This window comes from Saccopteryx bilineata, chromosome 6, assembly GCF_036850765.1.
Source record: "Saccopteryx bilineata isolate mSacBil1 chromosome 6, mSacBil1_pri_phased_curated, whole genome shotgun sequence".
Lineage (NCBI taxonomy): Eukaryota > Metazoa > Chordata > Mammalia > Chiroptera > Emballonuridae > Saccopteryx > Saccopteryx bilineata.
This window is the reverse complement of record NC_089495.1, coordinates 146,308,360-146,334,636: the sequence shown is the minus strand read 5'-3', so window position 1 is coordinate 146,334,636 and position 26,277 is coordinate 146,308,360.

The following is a 26,277-nucleotide window of genomic DNA, read 5'->3' as shown; positions in this document are numbered from 1 at the left end:
GTGTGAAATAAATGCCAGCTCTTGTTATGTAATGTAGAGCCATATATAATTACTAGTAATTATTTAATTACAAGGCATGTAGTCTATATACATTTGTGCACCTGCTGATTACAGGAATACTTTAGAGTTTTAAAATAATTTACATATTTCATTATTACAATATTCCCATAAAGTATAATAGCAAGAAATATTGCCCCCATTGTATAGATCTGTAAAAATAGAGGCCAACAAAAGGCAGGAAATTTACCTAAGACGCGCCACCCCCCAAAAGCTGAGAGTTGCCAGGTGTCCTGACCACTGATTCATAGAGGTGTTGCCTATATCACTATAGTCACTTTGTCCACTTTTATATTCTGTGAGTGAGGATATTCCTGGGACAAGTTGCATTCAAGGAGTCTTCTGCCATCCATGAGGTTATCTGTTGTCAAATGCTGTCATGTGCAGTGTGAGAGCATGGTTTCTCCCAGTGATACCGACTGGCTCCTTGAACCAGATTCCGTGAAAGAGGTTGTTAGCCTTGAGGCTGGAAAGCCACCCACGAGGTGCTTTCTCAGGGGTCTTGGGAAACAAATTGGAGGGGCCTTCGTCTAAATGTCACATACTCTGCCCTTGTCACAGCCCATGAATGTATGGATGAGTTACATACAGCCAGCACCTGGGCATTCTGGAAGCAATGGGTTCTATTTGGAAGGAGCCTTCAAGCACCTTGGAATTCAATCATTACATCTCTTTTAGTAAAAACACAACAAACTAAAAAGAAAATAGCAACAGCAACAGGAGTTTTCTGAGAAACAGCCCTTATCTACACTTCAGAGAACCTAGCAACATGGTTCCTGCCTCTGTGGGTCTTACGATCTTCAATGAGGCCTCAGCCCGACAGATGTTATTACTATAAACCAATCTCTGGCAGCCTCGGTGGAAAGGGAAGCACCTCTCAATTTGTCAGGGATAATAACAACTTCCCTGTATTTGCTCACTGCTTTATAATTTACCCAGCTTTGGACTAGATATTTTTATTGATCCTCTCCACCAAATTTGGGGTGTGGGGGGGGGAGAGGCTGCAATTCCCACTGAGTGGATGATAAAATCAGCGGCTCATGGAGGCTAAACAAACAACCCATCAGGCAGGACCCCTGGGTCCTAATTCACGCTGCTTAGTTCACTGTCTCTCCAATCCTTACTTTCCTATTTTGGAGGTTATTTTATTTTTTAAAAATTTTTTGACATTGCTACTTATTAATTATCCATATGTTTATTTATCACCATTTATTCATTCCAGCTGGCCTCATTCTGCCATCCTTTCAAGTATCTCTGGGTTATCTCACAGCTGTAAGCCTGGAAGTGCTCAGGGGGGCTGGACTCCCTCAGCTAGTTGCTTGAAAAGAAGGAAAATTGTGAGAACAAATGTGTTGCCAATATGAGCATGAAATTCATGATAAAGCCCGACAGAGATGGTGCTGACTGTTAACCCTGGTTTACATTTTCTGGAAAGAAGTCTTCTCCATATGCATGCTGAACCGAGAGCTGAAAATGTGTTCATTCATTCAGTGACAGTGAGCATCACTTATGGGCCAGGTGCTAAGCTTTTCCTTCCCTCCTCCTCGTCTAGGTGACAGGCAACACCTTGGAAGCCAGTCTCGGGATGGAGCTCAAGGGCTTGAATTCTAGGCCTTTCTTCCTCATGGCCTTTTAAGATCTGTGAATTGCAAGGAGGCTAATTTAATACTTGTTCTTCCTACAGTATTATGACAAGAAAATAAAATAGAGTTGAAGGTCTTTTGTGGAATGAAGAACATTCCTCAAATGTGAGATGGTATGATGATGATGATGACGGTGAGAATCATCATGATGATGACGGTGGTGCCAAAGAGAATAGACATTGCTTCTGGGAGTTGTACCTTCTGCCATGCTTCCTATGTCCTGAGTAGATGAGAATAAATTGAATAAATAAAATAATACGTAGCTATATGTAAATATGAGAATGAATAAACTGAAAAAAATTACAAGCTACCCTTTTATGGTATTTTTATTGAATCAAGAACTTTACTCCCAGAAACATTAGCAGGATCTAAAATGACATGTCCGTATGTTCTTACTGCTAATCTATAGAAAGCCTTCTATTCCTACATATCCTTTAAAACTCAGCTCAGCTGTCACCACCTCCAGGAAGTCTTTTTGGACTCACCAGTCCTCCTCAACCTCAACCAGGCTAGATAAAATGGCCCTTCTCTGCTGCTAGAAGGCATGGGCTTAGTTTTACTGCATGAGTCATGTTGTATTCACCTGTGCTTTCGCCCCCTAGGTTCCGTCTTATTCATCTTTGCATCCCGAATGTCCAGTGCAATTCCTGGCGTGCTGTTTTTGCCTTTGGAAATGTTTCCTGAGTGAATGGCCAAACACTTACCAATTCAAACCAGGCTTGGCTTGTAAACACAATGAGGATTGAGGTCAGGGAAATGTGGTTCATTTCTCCTATAAAGTGCTTACACATTGCACACAAAAACATAGAGCTTTATGATTTCTTTTTCAACCTCTTATGTGATTATCCCCACAAAAGCCCTGGGGGCTAGAAAGGACTATAATGGCCTTGGGAGTCTTGAGTCGTTTAATATTTTCTTTGCATCAAACTTGGCTTATTTTCATTATAAAAGAGATGACTGACTTCATGTAAGGCAGGAAGAATCAGAAGATGGCCCTGTCCCCAGAAAGTCTTCAGAAACCCTGCCTGGACTTTAGGGGCCCACCAGTATATGGAACATAAGAAGTCAGTATGATACGGGCAAATTTGTACATTTTTTAAAAGATTAAATGTGATGTAGTGCTGGAACTGAGCATGGGAGATTGGGGCTCTGGGTAGTATGATTTCCCTTGCTCCAGAGGATGGAAAGAATATTGTTTCTCCTTAAAATGATTTATTTAAATGGGTAGGCTAGAATTCTACTTAAAACCCAGTGTCTGAATGCACCTGTTTAAGTCAGCTTCTTGTTCTCCCAGGTATTTAGGCATTGAATTTTCCCCATTAGGGAAGTGATTGACACCGTGGTCCTTACAATAACACATGATTATAACTCTGCAAATGGCAATTACATTCAATGGAAACCAGATGTTGCACGGAATTTGACTCTCTTGGTTTCTTGGTGAAGTAGATGAATTTGTAAAGTAGAAAGCCACAATCATTACTCAGATGGACTGTACATGAATTAATGACATAATATCTAAATCATATATGGTTGAAAATAATGATTAACTTAAACTATCAAGATAAGCTAATGAAAAACAGATTTCTTAAAAAATTAAAGATGTTTTCTTCAATATATACTTTATCAGTATGTTAATAACAAAACCAGACTTGTTTTTATGTCTTCAGCCCCAAGTAAAAAAAAAATATTTAAAAGGAAACTCCTTGCAATGGTTAACATTAAGGAGAAAGTGAGCAACTATGATAGTTATTTTTGGCTGGTGTATTTTTAGAGTGTCTGAAATCAATCTTTACAAAATATATTGTTGTTAAGGACAGTTAGCAATGTTTTATGCTGAATTAAACAGAATAGTGTATTTTTGAGGACATATTTGACATGTGAAGTATCAACTTTATATGCTTATGCAAAGTATAAACTCTCAGATACTTTTTTCCCTGTCCCCATCTCTCTCCAGAGACTGCATGCAAACGTGTGCATGCATGCATACATGTGCACATACATGCACACACATACACACACACTGACACACACCAATGAGCCTCAGCCAGAAAGACAGATCAGCATTACATTTAAACCTGCACTGTCCCTTGAAAATCTCAGCCTTCAGTTAGCAACCTCTTAAGTGGTTAAGTTTGCAAACCTTGGCCCATCATTTCTACTGTCATGAATTCTCAATGACATCATCACTGTAAAATTAGGAACTCTCTTTCTTTTCCTGCAGATGTGAAAGTTTGACATTGCATTCCATGGTCCCGTGCCACATTTCATCAGCGTTTTCCTTTGCTTTCTCCAAAGCCTGTGGCCGCATGTGGCGTGTAGATTGCCAGCGCTGTTTGGGATCTCATATCAAATGCTGCTACCTAATCCCAGGCGGCCTTCCACAAGCCCACACCTGCAGCTCATTGAATCCTCCTGGAGTACAAAGGGCTGATTTACAGCATGAAGGGTCCAGGCGCTGGTTGCAGCTGGGGCTCCAGCAGGAAAAGGAAGTTGTTCATCTTCTTGTGTGCATTTCATTAACAATAGTGTACCCGATATGTAGCTTATAGAATAATTTCAAATCACTGACACAGAGCATTATGGCATTTGGCACTGCTAGGGAAAATACTTCGGGATGGGCGAATTACACCTGAGCGTGAGGTTTCCATGCGACCCTCTGGAACTGTGCACGCTGATGTATACCAGGTGGGTTGACCTTGAGATATTTTCTGATTCCTGGGGCATTTTCCCATTCCTCATTTCTTTCCCTTTGTCTTTGAAGCAGTCCTGGGGTAGAACTGGGATGTCTTGAGCTCTCTGTTCCCTCCATGTATCAGCAACCAAGAGCTTCGGCACAGAAACCGGCACTGAGCTTGGTGTTTCGAGACCAACCACCTGAGGATTGTCTGGGTCGCTGGTGCACTGGGAGCTCCCAGCCAAGTGTGACTAGTAGGGTGTCCCTTTCTCCTTTGGGTTTCAGTGGCCACAGAGATGAGGGAGTTCCAGTGAGACACTACAACCCAGAGCTAGGCTAGCCAGGAGTCAATGAAATAAAAGAATGGGGGAGTCTCATGCTCTCCTCTGTCTCAACACGGGCTCTGCATCCATGTTACTCCTGAATTATTTTTACACAAGGAGAGCCTGTTCATGGTGGAAATCCCATGAGGGTGACGCTGATGAGTGCAGGTGAAGAAAGACAAGGAAGTGACAGGTACGAAGATGACCATCCTCTCTGGCTAAGGTTCCCACAGCCCGCAGGCAGCCTCAGGGCCTGGCCCCTCTGGGGCCAGTGTGGCCTCTGGGTCGTACATTTCACCTGTTTACCAAGAAGGCTCCAGGTGCTCTGCCTGTCCAGATCTTTCCTGGGAGTATCCTGCAGATCCCAGTTGAAGGATTTTTTAAAAGGAAGTAGAAAGCTTCCAGAGCTCCGGCTCTCTCTGGGTTTGGGGCCAGGCCCCACATAGGAAGGACAGCAGCAAAGTACAGAATTAAAATGCAAAGGCTTCTGATTAGTTTATCACGGACATTTTCACTTTGACTGTTATATGGAGAAAGACAAAATCAATAAAAATCGCTATCCTTGTGGGAAAGGAAGCAGGGGAGAAACAGCAAATTTCTTTTCACTTTGTAATGGTAAACAAACCCGTCTCAGAGCAGTATCTGATGTGGCCGCACAGAGCCTGGTTTCCAGTTTCTCTTGATGTGTCAAATGTATCCCTTATGTGAATCGTGGTTTAAAAATACTTTTACTCAGGGGGTTCGGGAAATCAATAAGCTTTTATGATTTTTTCCTTGCTTCACATAATTTCTGATTTCAAAAGAGACTCTGGGTATTCCTTAAGAGGTTTATATATTATGCATTTTAAAAACTAACAGTTCTTCCAAGGGCTCCTCAAGCATTGTTGTTGGAGTGGTTATTCCCACACCCACCCCAAGTTCACTTTCTCCCTCCCTCCCTCCCTCCCTCCCTCCCTCCCTCCCTCCCTCCCTCCCTCCTTTCCTTCCTTCCTTCCTTCCTTCCTTCCTTCCTTCCTTCCTTCCTTCCTTCCTTCCTTCCTTCCTTCCTTCTTTCCTTCCTTCCTCTCTCTTTCTCTCTTTCACTCTTTTTCTTCTTTCTTTCTTTCCCTTTTCTTTCTTTCTTTCTTTCTTTTTCTTTCTCTCTCTCTCTCTCTCTCTCTCTCTCTTTCTTTCTTTCTTTCTTTCTTTCTTTCCTTTCTTTCTTTTTAACATAATGCTAATGATTATGGGGCTTACACATAAATTGAAGCCGGATTTATAAAATGCAATATAAAAATCCTTGGGAAGGAAGATAAATATAACAAGCTATGGAACTACGTTAGCCTCTTCCAGCATTGGAAAGACTACAAAAGAGAAAATTAAGGACCAGGATGTGTGATGTTGCCCAGGTTAGGGGCTTTGGCTCCCAAGCAAGCTGCCTTAAGACAAGCTGTTCTGCATTCCTTGATTTCTCTGAAATACAAATCTAATTGCAGATTGGAACATATCCATTCGCTTAGTCTGTAAAAATAATTTTCCCTGAATATTTACCCAAAGCGCATTATTGCTTATACAGTTGTGAAAAGCATTTAGCACTTTATAATCCCGTATTTGCTCCTATGTGGGCCTGGGAGTGTACTCTCCTTACAAAATTCAGAAATGCCTAGAAGGCTAACAATTTTTACAAAGTGTTCCTCGTGGAAAACATCTGGAAGTTTTCCAGAATGGCATTCCAGATGTTATAGTTTTAGCAGTCACCAAAGTACATTGCGCACCCTGTGTGTGCGGTATGTTTTTTCTGGTTCTGCACACTACGCTACTTAGCCATACCCAGCTCTCTTTGCTTTACCTCTGGAACATTTTAGGTTTGAATTATTTAATACTTCACTTCTGGACAACTCTGCTTTCAAGGCAATTACAATTACACATCTGTAAGGAAGGGAGTATGGTGTAGACTACTGTAACCAAATATGCTCTGGGAGAAGGGATTTTTAATTGGTATTTTAGAATTGACTTTTAAAAAAGCTTTTCTCTTTCTGTTGGGTTAGAAAGAAGAGTAAACACTGGGAGAGTTAGCCCTGGGTGTTTTGCTTGTATCAGGAGGGCTGCCCTCCCCCAAATTATACTTTGCAGAGAAGAGAGCATTCCCCCCTCACACGCACACACCTTTTCCCACCACTACCAGCAGCTGCAGGGTCAGGAGATGAGCTGACATGAGACAATTCTCCTTTCAAACTGCTAAGAGCTGGTTGGCTTCCAGACTAGCCACCTGAAGACAAGCTGTTCTGCGGGTTTAATTTCTCAGAAACCACGCTCTTGCCTAGGGAGAAATTTAAGAAAGCAACAGATCCAAGTCAGGGCTCCTGGATTTTTTTCTTCGCCCCTCTAGCTATGGGTCCTTTCTCTAGCAACAGGCCCCAGAGAAAGTCAACAGCCTATAGAAGTTCAGACCCAGCTCACTGTTAGTCCTGCCTAATGACAGGTCTCCTTCAGGACCAGGGCAGAAAATGGCGACAGGGTGGGAAGATCCGGTGGTGGCTAGAATGGAAATGAGCTGTAGTTCAGAGAACCAGGGGTTTTACAGCCACGAGCAATGACTTTTATCACATGGGGAGACAGATGAATGAGGATTCCCTCCTTAACAAGCCAGCCAGACTAATAAGAACCTCCTCTGAACTGAAATATCGGTTGAGCGTTACTCTGAACCAATCTTATTCTATATCGCGGGGAGTAGGAAGAGCTTCCTGGCAAGGAAAACAGCCTAAGCAAAGGGCGGGCAGTGGTGACAATGGGATGCACGTGGGTGACAGTGGTCGGTCTACACTGGCTGAAGCAGCAGAGGGATGGGGGTAGTGGGTGGTGGGGTGCCTAAGACCTGTAAAAAGAGGTCAGATTGGGGAGCACCACGCAGAGGAGTTCAGGTTGCTCTTGTGGGCTTGAGAGAAGGAGTGATATGAGGAACTGGGTCTTGGAGGAAATATCTTCTAAGACAAGGGGGCTCCCAGGGCTGGGGACAGCCGTCCTTGTCTTTGAATCTAATTCCGCTCAACCTACATCCGCTGAGCACTGGCTCTGAGTGGGATGGAGTGTCTGCAGGTGAGACGCATGGCCCTGAGCCTGGAGAAGCAGCGAGCTGTGCCTGCCAAGCTCCTTGGGGGCTTCCTCACATCATCTGGGCAGCTGGGGAGGTGCAGGTCAGGCACAGGGCAGGCATGCACCCATGCACCCACCACCTGAGGCTGTACTTACCTTCACAAGGGGGTGCTCATCAGGAGACTTACGTGAAAACGGCAAAGGCCACCTTGTTCTCCATCCCCATGGCTGGCATAGGTGTTAGCTCTGGTTATTTGCCCCTAGGAATTCCTAAAGGGTCCCAGCAAGGCCTTGGGAAAGTCAGAATCAGATCCCCTTCAAATGAGTAGGCTCTGTTGCCCAAGAAAAGTCCTGGGCTCCCATTGCCTGATCTCCCATCAGCTTTTGGGCTCTGGTGCTCACTGTTGACCCAGAAAGAAGTCACTCCTCTGGAATGCCCTGGTTCTTGTGTCCTGGGTATCCTATTTAAAGTATGTTCTTGGCTTTATGTCCGATCACCTTAGAGAGGTGGTAGTGACCTTCCTTCTTTCTCCCAGGGCTGCTGCAATTGGGGACCTGTCTAGAGCTGGCTTCTGGGTCAGCTGTGATACCTGAAAGACCTGTCACATTGCTGTCAGGTCACAGCAGTAGGATCTTGCTTGAGGAAGACCCTACTGAGGTGTCATGTTCCTTCTGAGGGGACCAAGGCAGTGTAGACATCATAACACTTCAAGTCCGACCCTTCTCTTTTGCCTCCACAGCCTCGCTCCACAGAGTGTCAGGAGGTGGTAACTGGTGACCTGCTCCAGGAAGCTGAGAGGGCAGTGTGGCACAGTGGGAAGAGCGCAACACCGAGACTGAGATTGCTTGTAGTTCTGGATTCATGATCAATCAACTACATTTTCATTCCTGATATTTAACCTCTTCATGTCTGTTTTCTCATCTGTAAAATGGGGAGAGTAATTCTTACCTCTCAGAGTTATATAAAAACTTATACAAAAGTTTGGTGTATATTTCTTGTTCAAAATGCCCATCTGTTATGCCTCAGGGACAGAGGAATCGTCTCTCATGAATCCATAATGAACAAATGTCACTTATGTCCAGCATCAGTGCCCTATGATGACCCTTGATGCATTCCACATGCGTGCTTCCTCTTTCTCCCTGGGGTTCTGCTCCTCTGCTCTCCTGGGGCACCTTGGGCTTCTCCGCCTCATCAGTCTCCCACGAGGCCATGTGCCCTGTCCCTCTCTTATGTTTATGGCATTCTTTACTCTCCATTACACTCACCTCCATTTCCAGGACCGAGCTCCTTCCCACATGGCAGGGACTCCATCCCCATCTCCGTTTTGTGGGCCTCTAATCCCTGCCTATACTGTGCGTTTAGCTGCCAGTGGCTCTTCATCACCCACCACCCCTTTAACACCCAGCCTGACTTGACTTCTTTTTCAGGTGTAATGAGAGCTATAGAGTCTGTGCATTCATCTGTCATAGCACTTAACGCCTTGTGTTACTTGTAGTTTCATCTACAACTTCAGTGTGTGCCACCGTGCTTGGAATATCTCAAGGCAAAGCATACCTGGTTGGACAAATGAACAGAGCCCTTGTGACAAGTGGCTGAACACTCATGAGCACCATGGTCACCAAGGTCAGGGTGCCATGTATTATTGGTGAACTCCAATGGCTCAAAGGAGATAATCGCAAGGAAACTTGAATGGAAACTCCCAACTCTTTAGTGACAAGCTTGGGTCCCAACAGGGGTGCTACCTGGTGGGTAAAAAGGTGCTCCTTGCCCTCTCAGATGAGGTCCAGATTGACTTTTCTATATACCGAATCCTGTTCTCCCAGCAATTCAAAAGCTCGTTTCATTATAGGTGGTTAGTTGACAATAAAAATAAACTGGAAAAGTTGAATTGTGTATAACCATGTTGATATTATTTTGATATTGATATTACCTTGAAGCAAGGTTTAAAAAACTATGACTACATGTATTTTGTGTCTATTCTATTTCAGTTAGGCAGTTTCATAAATTTTAATGACAAAATACAATTCTATGCTTGTATGTTTTTTCTGAATTAAAAGAGCTAGATTGCTGATATGACCTTCAAACAAGCCTGTGAAGTATAGATGAAGGCAAAGTTTATACCAGTGTCAGAGACCTCAGTGCTTTGACTATGTCCTTTCAGGTAATAGGTAATGGGGTTTAGGGTATGGTGAAACTTCAAAAATGGTTCTTGAATTTGGTTCACCTGACCATACCAGGGACACTGTACTAGGTATTGAACAACTGGAGCACATGCATGGAGTTTAAAGCATCCCCGTCCAGCACTGACCAATGGGAAGCTCAACTCCTCCAATGTGTCAACACTCAAGGGCACTTAACCAAGATGAAAATCTGGTATTGACCAGGGTTGATAATCTGCCACATCTAGAATGTAGCCAGACATTCCAACATCAGACTATAATTCATTGTGATTTGAGACCACATATACATTGGGTGGTAGTTTCAGACACTGGATAAAGTCAACATATCCAACAGTAAATTACTCACCTCCAAATTTAAGGATAAGTGCTTCTAAATTATACTTCAAGATGGGTCAGATTGATCAAAAATGGAACCTATAAATTTATGGGAAACAAGTTTCATATATTATAGTAGGTCACTTTAACTTATTCTGTCCTCTGGGGATAGATATCTAGATATAGATATTTCTATATATATAAATATAGATACACACATTATAGATATAAAAGCTGATATACATATCATATATATCCATAGGCTGATTTTCAACAGATAACTTTTTAAAGCTGAGATATTGATTCCCAAAAGTGAATCAATAGACTTAGAATATTTTTTTTCTTTTAGCCTGTCAGACCCTTATTTCTTTCTTTCCCAAGATGTTGGTGTTCTGCATGGCTTGTCTGTGAACCCATTGGGTATTATTTTACACTCTTCTTGAGCTTTCTGTCAATTCCCATATTCTCACCTTTCAGGTATATGTCTAGCACCTTTTAAGTGTAGGTCATGGGCCCCTAGAAGCTTCCTTCCCAGTGCGGGACCCACAGGGCACCCCTAGGAGTCAGCCAGATGTTCATGCTGACCTGTATTTTGGAGATTCTAGCTTGTAGAAGTCCAAACACCTCTCCAGTTTTTCTGTGAACTTCCAGGGGCTTCATTTTTGTATTTCATGTTTTATTCTGCTTTCTAGACTTCTGCTTCCTGGCATGAAACTTTGCTTTGCATTTTTAATAGGCAGTAGAGTGATTCTTACACCGCATCTGCAGTCCACACCTTTGCACGCGAGGCAATTCAGTTGCTTCGTGCCATGCTGCCAAATGTGCTTATCCAAAGGTTTTCAGCAGAGCCAAAAAGACTTCAGTTCAATACAACTCTTTTCCCCATAAAACTCAGCTGTGGTTGCTGACCCGTTTTTATTTTGTTATATTTATAAGACAAAGAAGCATATGAATAATATCAAAGGAGCATTAGGGACAGACCAGTGTCAGAAGAGTTCCAAGGATGGAGAAACCATTGTGTTCTCAGCATGCGTGAAAAGTATCTGAGATGGTCTTCTGAGAGGTGATGACATTGAACTCTGAGGACACAGAATCCATCTCGGAGGAGGAAAATGGTCTACTCAGTTCCAGGGCAAACAATGTGAGCAAGTATCTGAGATGGTCTTCTGAGAGGAGATGACATTGAACTCTGAGGACACAGAATCCATCTCGGAGGAGGAAAATGGCCTACTCAGTTCCAGGGCAAACAATGTGAGCAAGGGTTTAGGAGATGGCTATAGGGCAGCAAGAAGAGGATGTAGTCGAGGACTCCGGGGGACATGAACCCAGCTGGGGTGGAGAGCACTGGGTACTGGCCCCATCACTAGGACTTGGAGGAGAAACAATAACTCTACCATCACTACTGGTAGATTCATAAAGCATATTGTCTTTTTGAATTAGTGCCCCCCGCACTTACGGACACAACAGGAATTTATACAATGACTCCTCAGGGAGAGTGCTTTCCTGCTTAGTTGATCCATGGTGCCTGGTGTTCTGCAAAAAAATCAGTAATGCGCATTGACTGACATGTTTTGTCCTAGTCCCCACGGCCTTCTGTTAAGGCTTCTGAAAAGACCGCCTTTCTTCTCTGTCTGACCTCAGCACCCGCTCACCTCTACCTTCCACTGCCAGTCTTCCCGAAGCTGCGATTTCCTGTCTCGCCTCTCTCTGGTTTGTTCCTTGTGAGCCTTGATTAGAGGTAAGCCCACAGAGCAGGACCCTCGGGCAGCTGTCTTTCTTTCCTCTCTTCCCTGAGCTGGGGCATCTGGTTCTCATTCTCTTCCCGATGCATCGGTCTCCGCTTTCCCCTTGCTCTGTTTACGTGTGGATTACACTGCCCGTTTGAAACTCCTCACTGGTCTTGCCCCCTGTAATGAAAACAGTATCCAAAGAGAATCTGGGGGGAGCTGGACAGGTTGAGAAGAGTTTGGGTATGAATCAGGCCTTAACAAGAGCAAAATTCCTGTCACCGGGGAGATGTGAGCCTGTCAGATCCTTTGAAGGAATCGTTTCTTATCTTGATCTGCGGACAATGTTTGTGGAGCCCGTTGACCCCACGTGGGATTTGAACTTGTGTACAGCCACGTGCATTCTGTGAGGACAGGACTTGAAGCTTTCATGAGATTCTCAAAGAGATCTGGGACCCACAAGAGGTACAATCTCCCAGCAGGGATCTTCTTATGTGGTTATCTCTAGCACTCTTATTGTTACTAGGAGGAAGCTGACGCTTTGGAAGGTTACAGACTTGCCAAAATCACCAAGTAGAATGAACCAGAGGCAAACCTGCTGGCTATGAACCACCATGCAATCCTGCCCCTCCAGTGTGGGTGACAGTCCTCACATTTCCTGGAAACACTAGTCACCTGTTAGACTGCTCAGGTGTGCAAAGGAGGCTGGGTGTAGCCCACGTGTTTTCTGTTAGTACCTGGAGCAGTGTGGATCACCTAGCACAGACATCCTCACCCTTGGTTGAATTAGAAGTTCCTGGGTAGCTTGTACACATCCTGGTGCTGGGTCATACCCCCATCCCCACCCCAGTCCATCATTTCATTAGGCCCTCGGGGAGCAGGACTCAGGAATCAGTAATTTGTACAGTTCATCGGGCATTCCTGTGTGCAGTCAAGTTTGAAAACCATTAACTGACAGCATTTGGAATGTTGACACAGTGCAATTTGGGAAACATGAATTCTGGCCCCAGCACAGCCACAAACGAGCCCAGTGCATTGACCCGTTATGGTTTCCTACTCACAGGGCTTGCTCAGCCTGGGTGCTCCATTAGGATTGGCCTTTCCTCTTCTGTGCTCATCAAAGTGTTGTTCATGATCTCAAGCCCAGTTCCTGGGATGCCACCAGCCAGAAACACCCTCTCACTTCCTGTTCCTTCAAAGCACAGCTAGTTCCTCTCTCCTGGCACTGTGGTTTGTTCTGGATAAATTATTCAGCACATAAGCATTTATGACTTACACTATCATTATTAATTATCAATGTAAAAGCCATTGCTTTACTCATTTAATTATTATTTTTTTGCTCTTTTCTGATATTCTTATTTCTATTCCTGCTCTAATTTTATTTCAATTTGCCTGACACATCCAGGTAAGTCCTTTTGCTTGTAACTTTTCTATATCATTTACTTCAAATTTCACTTATAAGAGATCTATCTCTGTTGTATTGTCTAACTTAATCTGAGATGATTTTCTGTTTCTTTTTATTAAAGTTTAACTTATTTATATTTGCTGATATAATGATCTACTTCCATTGATATTTGTGCTTTCTCTTATTTTTTAAATTTATATTTTTTATTTTGATTTTTTGTTGTTGTTAAGCATATTAACTTGTTGATTGCATGTGCAGGTATTTAGAAAATAAGTATCATTATAATTAATTCCATAAGGGATTGACTTAAAGGTTTTCAATGGAAATCCTAAAATATGTTTAGATATTGATATTAATCCAAAATAATATATTTTCCATCTTCGTTTGTGGAGTTAAGGTGTGGTGTTTTTGCTACACCCCCACCCCAAAGGGAACAACTTTAAAGCTTGTTAAAATATCACTTTTAAGAATGTATAATTTTGCCAGAGTTGTACTTAACTGTCAAACAAGAACTAATTGCAATACCTCATGTTATTCTGGAACATCAAAAAATATAAAAACATACCCAATTTATTTATGAATTTAGTGCAACTGACACTATTTATTTCTACTTTTAATTTAAAAGTCTTATGAGGATTAAGTGAGATAATAACTATAATCTTCTAAGCATAGTAACTGGCACATATTCAATATCTTTATTATTACTTATATCAATAGAGGCTCAAAGAGTATTTGTTAAGCACTCATTCCTAATAAAGCTCTTTAAATACGAGGACAAGAAAGACAAATTTTAGTCTTCTTAGTTTATTAAAGTTTTCCAATATCTTTCAAAATTTGTTTGATAAAACCACTATACCATGTAGTTTCCCTCATAGTGACTTGTGAACACATGTCCTCCTTGAAAGAATCTGGCAAAATTTTATTAAAAATATAGATTTCTAGGCCTCGTTTATAACACTGTGCCAGAATTTCCAAGAGAGAAGTCTGGTGATTTTTTTCCTTAAACATATCCCAGGTGATTACTGTTGTTAATAAAATTTGAGAAACATGGTGATCAAGCCTTGGGACTTCTAGACTTTATTATTTTGGCTTTATTTAGTATGTTTGATGTGTTTTTAAAAACGCTGACATCATAGAATCATAGATTCCACATAAGTCAAAGCAAACAATAACATTAAAATTAATTACAAGGAACCTTTTAAAAAATGTTTTAAAGAATTCACAAGTCATCGATACATAGCATATTTCTTAGCAGAGAAACAGGAGCAGCCTTGCTGTAAAATCAGGAACAAGGCAGGAGCAGTGCGATCATCATTATGGTTTAACTCAGACAGTCCAGCTGCACCTTGGGTCCTGGAGTCAGAGGCCCCGGGTCCGTTCCTCCTCCATCCTGCTCTTTTCTAATTGCTGCCTTGCTTCTCTGTCCTCAGCTCTCTCCCCATGGGGTGTGAGGATAAAATGAGATGGTGCAGGTGATGTTCTGAGAAGATTGCCCAAACCACTTGCCAAAGTCAGCTTTGCAGTTCCCAGTGGTGCACAAAGGAGGAAGTGACTCAGAAAGTGTGGACCTGCCCGGGTTAGTGGACCTGAACTCTGGCTTTGGGAGCAGGTCTAGTGCTTTCCTCATTGCCGTTCAAACCTGGGCTTGGAGGAGATGAAACATGAGAAGCAAACAACAGAAAAATAGATTTGATATCCAATGCGGGTGAAACCCCCTAAAAGTCCAGAGGGTGAGCACTCATGCTTGCCGACCGCAGCCCTGCCTCTCAGAGTCACTTGGGAAAGAATCTTCTAGAACAGGAGTAGACAACCTTTTTATACCTACCGCCCACTTTTGTATCTCTGTTAGTAGTAAAATTTTCTAACCGCTCACTAGTTCCACAGTCATGGTGATTTATAAAGTAGGGAAGTAACTTTATAAAATTTATAAAGCAGAGTTACAGCAAATTAAAGTATATAATAATAATTACTTACCAAGTACTTTATGTCGGATTTTCACTGTTTGACAGAATAAATCTTTATAAAACAACTTATTATAGTTAAATCTATCTTTTTATTTATACTTTGGTTGCTCTGCTACTGCCCACCATGAAAGCTGGAACTTCCACTAGTGGGCAGTAGGGACCAGGTTGACTACCACTGTTCTAGAACCTTCCACTCACTGGGGGCAAGAGCAGGACTGATGGGAGAGGGTGCTGCATGGACCCTATTCTGGCCTTCCCCACGCATACTACTTTCTGGAAAGAAGCAACAGGCTTGTATATGAAATGCATAGTCATTTGTACTTGGTGGCCTTCCTCAAAGCAGGTGGTGCTGCAGGCTTGCTCTCCCAGTAAGGGTAGTTTGAACCTTTCATCACCCAAACCACAACTCAAGCCTGAAGAACGTGGTGAAATTAATTCTGTGGGTCTTGACTAAAAGTTCTGATTACTCATCCTTCACATAAATGAATCACATTATTTTTCCTACTTTGGTGGCTGACAATATCCTGGAGCCCAGGGAGGCAGGAAATGTGCTAATGTCACAATGTGAACATGTCTGAATGGGCTTGGCCTATGATGGGCCAGGGCAGCCAGGTGGCATTAAGAAATACCTGCCAGGTATATGCCTGACTGGGTAAATGAAGGAAGGGGTGAACAGCTGTACCAAACCTTTCCTTGGGATACTCAATTTTTTATTTCCATTCATTTGTAAGAGAAGTCTTGTATCTGCTGTGATGATAGAGGAGGTCGAAACACTTCCGTTTCTCTAAAAACCACAGATGCAGAGGTGAGAGGCTGAGAAGGTTTGGGCATCAGGAGTTATGGGGTCCTGGCTGATTTGCCTCTAGTGGTTGTGTGGCTTTGCACACATTAGTTCAAGCTTTAGCTTTCTGTAGAATGCAGTCAATAATGTCTACTCTGCTGATCATACTGAAGGCTGTGGGATGTTTTTGACCAATCAGATAGAAGCTTCATTGAAGGCACGGTTCAGTTCTTATGTATGCTTCTCTTGATAAAGAAAAATTGTTCAGTGCATTCTGGGTTGAATGAGTGGGTAAGTCTGTATATGAAAGAGCTCTACAATCTCTAAATAACTCATTTGAAATGATCTATGTTTTGGTATCTTTTGCTACCCTGTGTCTTTGATGAGGGCAGGAAGGGTGCCTTCTTTGTGGCTCTATATCAGAAACCTGCATCAGGTTCTGGTGAGCAGTAGTTCTTGATTATAAAATTTGTGACTGCAGGATAGAGGTGATATGGTTACAAAGATGCCCCACAGCCCAGCTCCTTCTCTTTTAAGTTTATTTATTCTGTCAATCAAATTTGGGGTTAAATGTATCTCAGTTCACTTTATCTATGTATCAAGGGTGGCAATACACCTTCAATCTTGGCAGTTTTCCTGGCCTCCAAAGAGATGCCTTCAGCTTGGTGGATGGAGAGACATCGGTACCAGTATGGCGGTCTTCTGGGCCAAAGAATACTTTAAAAAAAATAATGGTATTTTTTCTTATGATAAAAGTAATAAAAGTTCATGTTAGGAAATTTGGAAACTCCAAAATATTATAAAGAAAGATATTTTAAAACCTTGCCCTAATCCTTTAATCTAAGGCAGGCATCCCCAAACTACGGCCCATGGGCCACATGCGGCCCCCTGAGGCCATTTATCCAGCCCCCGCCGCACTTCCGGAAGGGGCACCTCTTTCATTGGTGGTCATTGAGAGGAGCACTGTATGTGGCAGCTTGCCAACGGTCTGAGGGACAGTGAACTGGCCCCCTGTGTAAAAAGTTTGGGGACTCCTGATCAGGGCTATTCTACATTAGAGAAACTTAATTTGACTTGAACTTAGCAAGATTTAAAAAATTAAAGAAATTAATTCCTAACACGTTTCTTCAGTGTAAGAGACACTACAAATAACTTTTTGCTCCTGCTTTCTCTTTTTTTAAGCAGATAAACATGAAGACGTGGATATTCATGTGTTTTAACATGTCTTTTATGGGCATGACCTCAAATGTATAGTCACTAAAACTTGGTCAAAGGGCAGAAGACACTGTTGAAATCTAAACCAACAAGCACACAAGACAATTTTTCTTTAATGAAATGAATAAAATTATGCTTATTTTTATTTATTATTCTTTAATAAAGATTAGTAGGAAAAGGCTAACCTATATAAAAATATTCTATAAATGTAAAAACGCACATTAAAGATAAGCAGACACATTACCAGGAAAATGGAGAACAGTCAGTAAGTTCAAGAACATGGGTGCTGTCAGAGGACTAGCTTGTTCTCTCTTTTCTTTTGAGTTACCTGAACAGTAAAGTTTGAATTCACTTACTTATGCTAACATATATTAAACACTTAATTTACACATGTTGGATGCTATCTTAGACAACATATTTTAACCCATTTTATCCTCACAGCTTCATTCTTTTGCAGATGAGGAAGTGAGGAGTTGAGGGTTGGTTGGCTAAGGTCCCACAGCTAATATGTGGCAGAGTTGTTTTGGGTTAGAGAAGACTTTTATCACATCTTTGGTAGATCTGTAGGGGACTTCAGAGAAGCTGTCTTATCCAACCATTGTCTCAGTATTAAGAAATAGGACCAGAGCACTTAAATGACCCTTTGAGTTTCTCAGGCAGGAATGAGCACAGCTGGGCCAATCTTCAATTCTCCTTATTCATATTCCAGCACCTCCATCACTCTGACCTTGGAGACAGTCACATAATTTATCCCAGGACTGACTATCCTTCACTCTCAGATCTATGTACTTGGACTCACTGGAGAGGGTGGCTTTTCCTTCACAAGCTGCATCATCTTGATGTGTATGGGACCTCCAGAGCCAATGAATCTGTCTGCAATGCTGTGATAGTCAACAGTATTGTATGTTATCAGATGAACTGGTTGGAGAAAGCTGGAGGTTTAGATAACTCTTGGTTCCAGAAATGTGAGACAGTGATGTGTGAGTAGGTGCAGGTCACCATCCCCCTTCCAGCTCCACCCTTGTCACCTAGAGTTAGAACCCTAGGTGAGAAGGGGCTAGAGAGAACACAGCTACCGTGTTTTCTTAGACAGATCACTGGTGCTGAGCAGCGCATGTGGGCACAGACCAGACCTTGTGCTAACCCTTGAAGAACTCCTTCCTTTGTGTCTTCATTTTCACCACCAGCTTCCTGTTGTTTTTTAGCAACGGCTTGGTCGTGTTCCCCAGGTTTCACCCTTTCAACATCTGAATGTCATTCCTTTGGCTAACCGATTTTTTTTCTCTGCTTCTTCTCTTGGTGATGACAGGAGAAACTGTTAGTTTTTAAAAAAGTTGATTTAATGGTCCACTTGCAAGAAGCCACATAGTAACCAATCTGTTCTTAAGATTTGGAATTTATTTGATTCATCTTCTCAGATGACTTATTGAAATTGTCTTTAGAATGTGTCTAAAATGGGTGTTGTGTGCTCTGCTGATGGCACCAGACCCTGAGTTTCCATCCAGGTATTTATTTAATTGTCTCTTCTAATTCTCTCTCCTGACACTCATCTTGAAGTTTACTTTTGCCGTTCTGTTGGAATAGTACTCCACCCCTGCCCCAAACATTTAACTCCTCTCAGATAAATCCAAGCCCAACCCTGAAATTCCCAGGTTGGCCCTAAATCAATGCCAGACTGTACAGTATGTTAGTAATGGCTCATACTTCAGGGAGAAGAATTTTCACGAGTAGTTTCAGAGATGCGGGTAAAAGAAGCAGAAAGCCTACACTTAGAGTATAGTGATCATTGCTTAAGACAGGTAGAAACGCCAGGGTGGAAAGAAGAGAAAGTCATTATTAGGACATAAAATGAACCTTAGAAGTGGGTGTTAGAAAGCCTGAGCCTCTCCAAATCGAAGATTAACTCTTGAGTGATATTTGACTGTGGTCCTAAGACAAAGTTGCAAAAGTTCAGGGTCCTTCAAAGGGAAGAATGGTCTACTGGTGATGTGGGCTGTTTCTTGGAGCTCTGGCAGTTCACGTTCAAGTTGCCCTTCAGAAAGGAGTGCTCCTTGTCTGTGAGACTGAGCAGAAGCACCATCTTCGTGAGTGTGTGGAGGATGCCTCATGAAGGTGTGAACCCTGGGCCAGGCTCCACTTTCCTTCCCATCAGAATCTAGGCAACCCAATCCAGTGTTTTAGGACAAACTCGGGAAAGTCACCTCTCTGCTCTGTGTTTCCTCCTTGGCAAAATCAATGGTGTACAATAGAGATGCTTCCAGTGACATTGTTCTATTAATGCTATGATTCATTCGATACTAAGGTTTTAGAATCATAAAGTCCTCTGGTTGAACTTCCTGGCCCAGTGTGTACCAAACCATGCAAAAACATAGTGGGTTACAACAAAATAATGAATTATTTCTCATAATTCCGTGGGGTGGCCGCTTGTCTCTCTTTCTCTTTTCCTGTGCTCATTCATGATTGCTTTCAGCTAGAACAGTGGTTCTCAACCTTTCTAATGCCGTGACCCCGAAATACAGTTCCTCATGTTGCGGTGACCCCAAACCAAAAAATAATTTTGGTGGCTACTTCATAACTGTAATTTTGCTACAGTTATGATTCGGAATGTATATACCTGATATACATTATGTATTCTCATTGCTACAAATCAAACATAATTTAAACAAAGTGATTAATCACAATAACAATATTTAATTATATATTGAGAAATATTTATTACTAATGGACCTCCTTACCTAGTGTATTGGGGCTACCATTCCGTAAATAGCTGCTTAACTAATGGATCTGTTTTTTCCAGATTAGTGGCAAGTTTTCTATATAGAACAGTGTGAACTACGTCATAGGATACACTGCAGTTTCTGCACAGCATGGTATCTTTCAGGGCTCTTTCACACTATAAAGCAGCGGTTTCTGTGGTGGAATCCACATCTCATTTACTTCAATGGGAGACCCGTCGATTCCGCAGAAGAGAGATCCCCTGTACGGCAGAAATGCAGTTCGGACACATTTCTTCCTCTCCTATTCAAGTCAATGGGAGGCCGCAGCAGATTCCGCTCAACTATAGAGCATGTTGCTTAATTTTTTCCACACTAGAACTTTTCCTAGAGCAGAAAAATTCCAAAGGTGGAATCTGCCACCCCCAATAGACTTCTATAGGAGACAGATCTTTTACACTGCAGAATCCGCACAGCAGATCCCTCAGTGTGAGGCCTCTTTCAGTCTGTTGGGGGTGGCAGATTCCACCTTTGGAATTTTTCTGCTCTAGGAAAAGTTCTAGTGTGGAAAAAATTAAGCAACATGCTCTATAGTTGAGCGGAATCTGCTGCGGCCTCCCATTGACTTGAATAGGAGAGGAAGAAATGTGTCGGAAACTGTCATTTCTCTGCCTCTTATATTGAAATCAAAAGGAGGCTGTGGCGGATTGTGTGGTAACCCGAGATTCTTGGGAGCTCTCTTCCACAAAATCCACCGCACTCCCAATGAAATCAATAGGAGGCGGATTCAATGCCGGAAACCGCTGATTTCAGCAGTTTCCTCATTCAGAATATAGGAAAATAGTGGGAGATATGGGAGATAATTATACATTGGGGAACAGTGTGAACTACATCTTATACTGGTCTCTTATAGTATAAGACCGATGCAGTTCACACTGTGTAACAATGTATGGTGCTTTGTGTAAGTGTAAGCTGCTTTGTGTACTGTGTAATGGTTACACACAAAGCAGCTTACACTTACACAGTATTGTGTGTAGGGTGCATGTACTGTTTTTACATTATTAACTTTTTTTTTTTTTGTATTTTTCTGAAGCTGGAAACCGGGAGAGACAGTCAGACTCTCGCATGCGCCCAACCGGGATCCACCCCACACGCCCACCAGGGGGCAATGCTCTGCCCACCAGAGGGCGATGCTCTGCCCCTCTGGGGCGTTGCTCTGTTGCGACCAGAGCCATTCCAGCACCTGGGGCAGAGGCCAAGGAGCCATCCCCAGCGCCCGGGCCATCTTTGCTCCAATGGAGCCTCGGCTGCGGGAGGGGGAGAGAGAGACAGAGAGGAAGGAGAGGGGGAGGGGTGGAGAAGCAGATGGGCACTTCTCCTGTGTGCCCTGGCCGGGAATCGAACCCGGGACTTCTGCACGCCAGGCCGACGCTCTACCACTGAGCCAACCGGCCAGGGCCCATTATTAACCTTTTTTTATACCAGCAGGCTATCTTGCAGGCTCTCTTGGCTCGCCACCTCTTGCCTCTCCGCCTCCTAGGCTTCTGTCCTCCGGCGCTTGCTGCACCCGCCCACTGATGACGTCAGTCAGCAAGCGCCGGACACACGTAATGCGCTGCTATGGAGGAGCAGCCGAGCTGCTATGGACTGTGGAGCGTTCCCCCCACTTTCCCCGCCCCTTAGGCCCCGACGGATGATGCAATCACGTCTGCGCATGACCGCAGGCATTCAGTTTGGAACGCACGTCCATAACGGCGTGCGTTCAAGCTGGATAGCGCTGCTGCCGACGGTAGCGTGGCTTCTCAGCGGCTAAAGCCATCGGAAATATGTATTTTCCGATGGCTTTAGGCGACCCCTGTGTTTTGGTCATTCGACCCCCGCCGGGGTCACGACCCACAGGTTGAGAACTGCTGAGCTAGAAGGTCAGTTGGACTGAATAGTCTAAAGTGGCCTCATTGACATGTCTGGAAGTTGGTGCTGGCTGTTCACTGGGAGCCCTTGTTCTCTTTCTGTGTGACCTCTCATGATCTAGTAGATTAGACCAGGGGCCTTACAGGGCAATCTCAGGGCGCTGTCCTAAGAGGTGGAAAGCTGCAGGGCCTCTCAAGGACTAGTCTCAGAAGTCACCACAAGATGACCTTCAATGCATTGATCATGATGAAAACTCAAATATTGCTAACTCCCTTAATCGAGTGCTATATTCACACTGCTCTCTGATGGCTATTTTCAAATTCATTCATCAACCACAATAAGTATTATTGGGCGTGTGTTATTACATGCCAAGAAAAGTATGCTGGGCATTTTGGTGCGTTCAAAAACAAATGAGAAAGTGTTCCTTTCTCTTCAGTAATTCATAACCCATACTTAGCATGACATTCAAAAAGGCTAACTGACTACATTTTAAACAGGACTGTAACTGACTTCTACAGGCTAGATAAGATTGTGTGTCACAGGTAGAAATAAAAGCTGCTTCTTATCTGGATTTCAGTAGGCATTACCATATATTTTTACTAGGACAGTTGAGATTCTTTTCCACTTTCCACAATCCTCCTCCCCAGTGAGTTTAATACATGAGGAAAGACAATACCCTAATTATCGTAAATCTGTTGGCATTCCATTTCAGAACAGAGGCAAATGGAGCTTCCATGTATCTGCACTGTTGTGTGTCTCTGGATTACCGTTTTATCCTTTAATGGGGTGGACCTCAGGGTCAGGTTTTATTATATGCATCTTAAAAATGTTGAGCTGGAGTTTCAGAGAGGGGAGTAGCGAAGTGACCTGAGTCAGGGCAGGACATTAACCTCCTGACCTCGGAGACTGACGGCTCTCAGGCAGCCCTGCACTCCCGAAGGAAGGCTGCGTGGGCACAGGGAGGAAGGCCAGAGGCCCCGGTGTTTCATTTTAAGCTTTGAAAGGTTAAACTTAGGCTTGCCTTTGCCCTCTAACCTGTCAGGCCACCCCAAAGTGAAGAACACCTTTAGAGTTCTCTGCTTCCTCCTCTGCGACTCTAATTCTGCACTGCCCCCTCCTTTGGGCACCTGATGTTTACTTGTCTTCAGAGGCTCCAGTGCATACCTGACTTTCAAGAAAGAATCAGCTGCCAGTTATCTACGTTTCAGTGTAGATGTCAGTTAGTGGGTGAGTGTGATCTTCTACTGGGAAAAGAAAAGCGTCATTCATGAGGAAAGGGATTCTGGTTATCAGCAAGTAGGTTGTGGGGACATTCCCGAGGCATCCTGATGCCTGCTACTTTCTGTTCTTAATACCCATTCAGAGAGTCTAAGATTCTAAGATGGTTGAGTAGCAGAATTTTAGAATTGAAATGTTCAATGATAACCCTTGTTTTGTTGATGCAAACACCAAGATGCGGGGAGATGTGGTGACATGCCACATTACACAACTTGTTAATGACAAGTTGGGGCTCACACCTAAGTCACTAGATCTTTACACTAGCAAAGTTTGAGACAGATATTATTTTCTCTTCCAGATAAATGGCTTTATACAGAGCTGGATGGTTTTTAGTTGCATAAATCCTCATTGATATTTTTTTATAAGGTGGCAAAGGATTCTAGAGTTTTTGATAGAAAAAAAAGAAATAGGGAATGGGCAGGAAGCTCCAAGTTGCTACTATTATTGTTGCTGCTACTTCAATATGATACAGGGAAGGGGCATCAGAAAAACTGCGCTCGACAGATTGAGTCTTAAGCTCTAGTACTCAGACACATTCACTATGTGTCCTTGGCAACTCATATAACCTCCTTACTCATCTGTTAAGCAAAGAACAATAATCTCTAAGCAAATCTATAGACTCTCCAGCTCTGCAGCTGGGAAGACAAGACTCTGAGGCAGCCACTAGAATGAGCACAGACTTCGAGTAACAGGGAGTAAATGGAGTAATGCTTATTTGCTGTTTTGGGGACAGCAAAGTGGCCAGTCTGGCTAAGAGGAATGGTTTATGTTGGCAACTTTTAGTAAAATAGAGATAATAGTTACTTTCTTAACGTGATAAAATATGCCCATCAGGAACAAGGAAAGAATGATCACCCATGTCACCATAACTAAATGTTGCTCTGGAAACATTAGACAATGCCATGAGCTATTGTTTGCTGGCTGTTGGTTTTTGGACACTTTACAATTCAGGGAATTGTATGGGTTCAAAAAGAAGTGGCTCTTCAATGGTAAAATTCTTTACATCATTGATAAACAAGTAGAGGAAATAATTTTAGGCAGGAGCTTCCTAAATGGTCTTGAAGTCACACTTAGACATTTATCTCCTGCCTTTTCAATGGGGTGTCATCCAGGGTCGACACTTTATAACAGCTCTTTATTACCATTTCTTCCTGGTGTGATAGGATAGTGTTGTGTTCTGCTTACGTCTTGATGCCTACTTTGTCTGCATCAGAGAATTGTTATCAAGATGAAATTAAAAAAAATATGTGAATGTTTATTATTGGAGAAGATTTATAGAGATGAGGGTTGGATCTTCTCTGGCCCCTCAAATCTGTGGGTCTTCAGTCTTCAGAGAGCCCAGGTAACCATATGCCTGTATTGCCATATAAAAGCAGTCTTTCTCTAGTGCACTCCAGGCCCCTATCCGTGAATCCCACATCCGAGTAGATGGCTCTCCGATGAGAGCCAGGGAGGACTTGTGTTCGCAGAGCAGGTACCCTTGAAAAGCCTGGGGCCTTGGAATTTTAAAAAGGGAACCAACACCAACATCCCTGAAATAAATTGATTTGGTTGAAACTCTTCCAAAGAAATTACCTTAATTCTGAGACTAAATATGCTGTGTTCCAGCCCAAATGGACTTTTCTTGGCCAATCCCTTGAGAAGTAAACATTCAAGTTTAATAGGGAAAGGGCAGCAGAACTTGCAGTTTTAGCTCACTGATGTCACCCATTGCTTTTTGAGCCAAAGAACAAGAAAATCCAACACTTCCTTCAAGTATGAAGGCATCATATGGGAACGATACAAATATGTTTGTGGTTTCTATATATTTTTCTTTAAAGAAAAACACAGGCATTGAAGAGGATACATTTTTCAGAATCTTGACAGACATATGTGCCTCTCTCAGAGAGGGGCCCACCTGGGAATTTTGGCTGTCTGGTCTAAAAGGCTGTCTATTTATTCCTTGATTAAAAATATGATAAAAAAAAAAGCACAGAGGTTCTAAACTATGAAAGGACTCAGTGTTACATCAAATGACAAAAGTCAGATCCAAGGTAAGATCTTAGTATTAGGGCATAGGAGAGCTTTTGAACTTGAAAGACAAGCTTTCATTTTATTGGGGAGGAAGTGTCACCTCACTTGATGTAATGAGACAAGGGTGTTGCCACCTTCCAACGGCAGCTGACTGGTGTTGAGATCTGTATCCCAGGGCCTCCTCCGCGGCAGGTGAATCAAATCGCTGATTTCAAATGGAGCAGCGATGCTCACTCTTCTGATCTATCTCTTGATGTTTCCCACTGAAGCGTGCATAACACTTTGGGGAATCCAGTTTGATTTTGTCCATCTTAAACAAGCATCACTGAGGTAGGCAGATGGTCAAAAACCATGAAGCCGGCCCCGTCCAATCGTGGGGCTCACGATTCAAAGAAGAGGCAAGGATTGGAGCTTCTCCATCTTAATATCCATGCTCAAACTCCCAGTAAGTATTTAAATAACACTTGGTGATCAAATGTAGATGGTTCAATGTTAAGCTGGTGGTAGAATTGCCCTGAATGTGTAGCAGAGGAGGTGATTAATCTTCCTGGTGTGTGGAAAACAACAAGGTCAAGGAAAGCTTCAAAGCTGACATTTGATCTGAGCCTTAAAGGAAAACACATTGCAGAACAAATGATCATCCTCTTGTCTGTTTACGTTCCAGGCTTTACAGATCTGATACTTTAAAGATAGCACTTGTACATAAAGGACCCAAACTTCCCTGATGTGGAAAGTGACCCCCGGGGTCGTGAGCAGGACTTGGGGGTGCCCAGCTTGTTGGCATCAGAGCCCCTGGGCCTGCCTCTGGGGGGAGCTTCATCCTCAGGGAACTGGATCCAACCAGGCCTCAGACTCCCCTGCGGCCTCACCTGACTTCCTGCACTGCCCTCACTTGGGGCCTGGGGACAGGCTGTTGTATTTGGCCTCTCTCCACCCCCAGGGTACGCAATTACTCAGAAACTCCCAGCTGCTCCCAAGCCCCACACTGAGTTTCCAAACAAAAC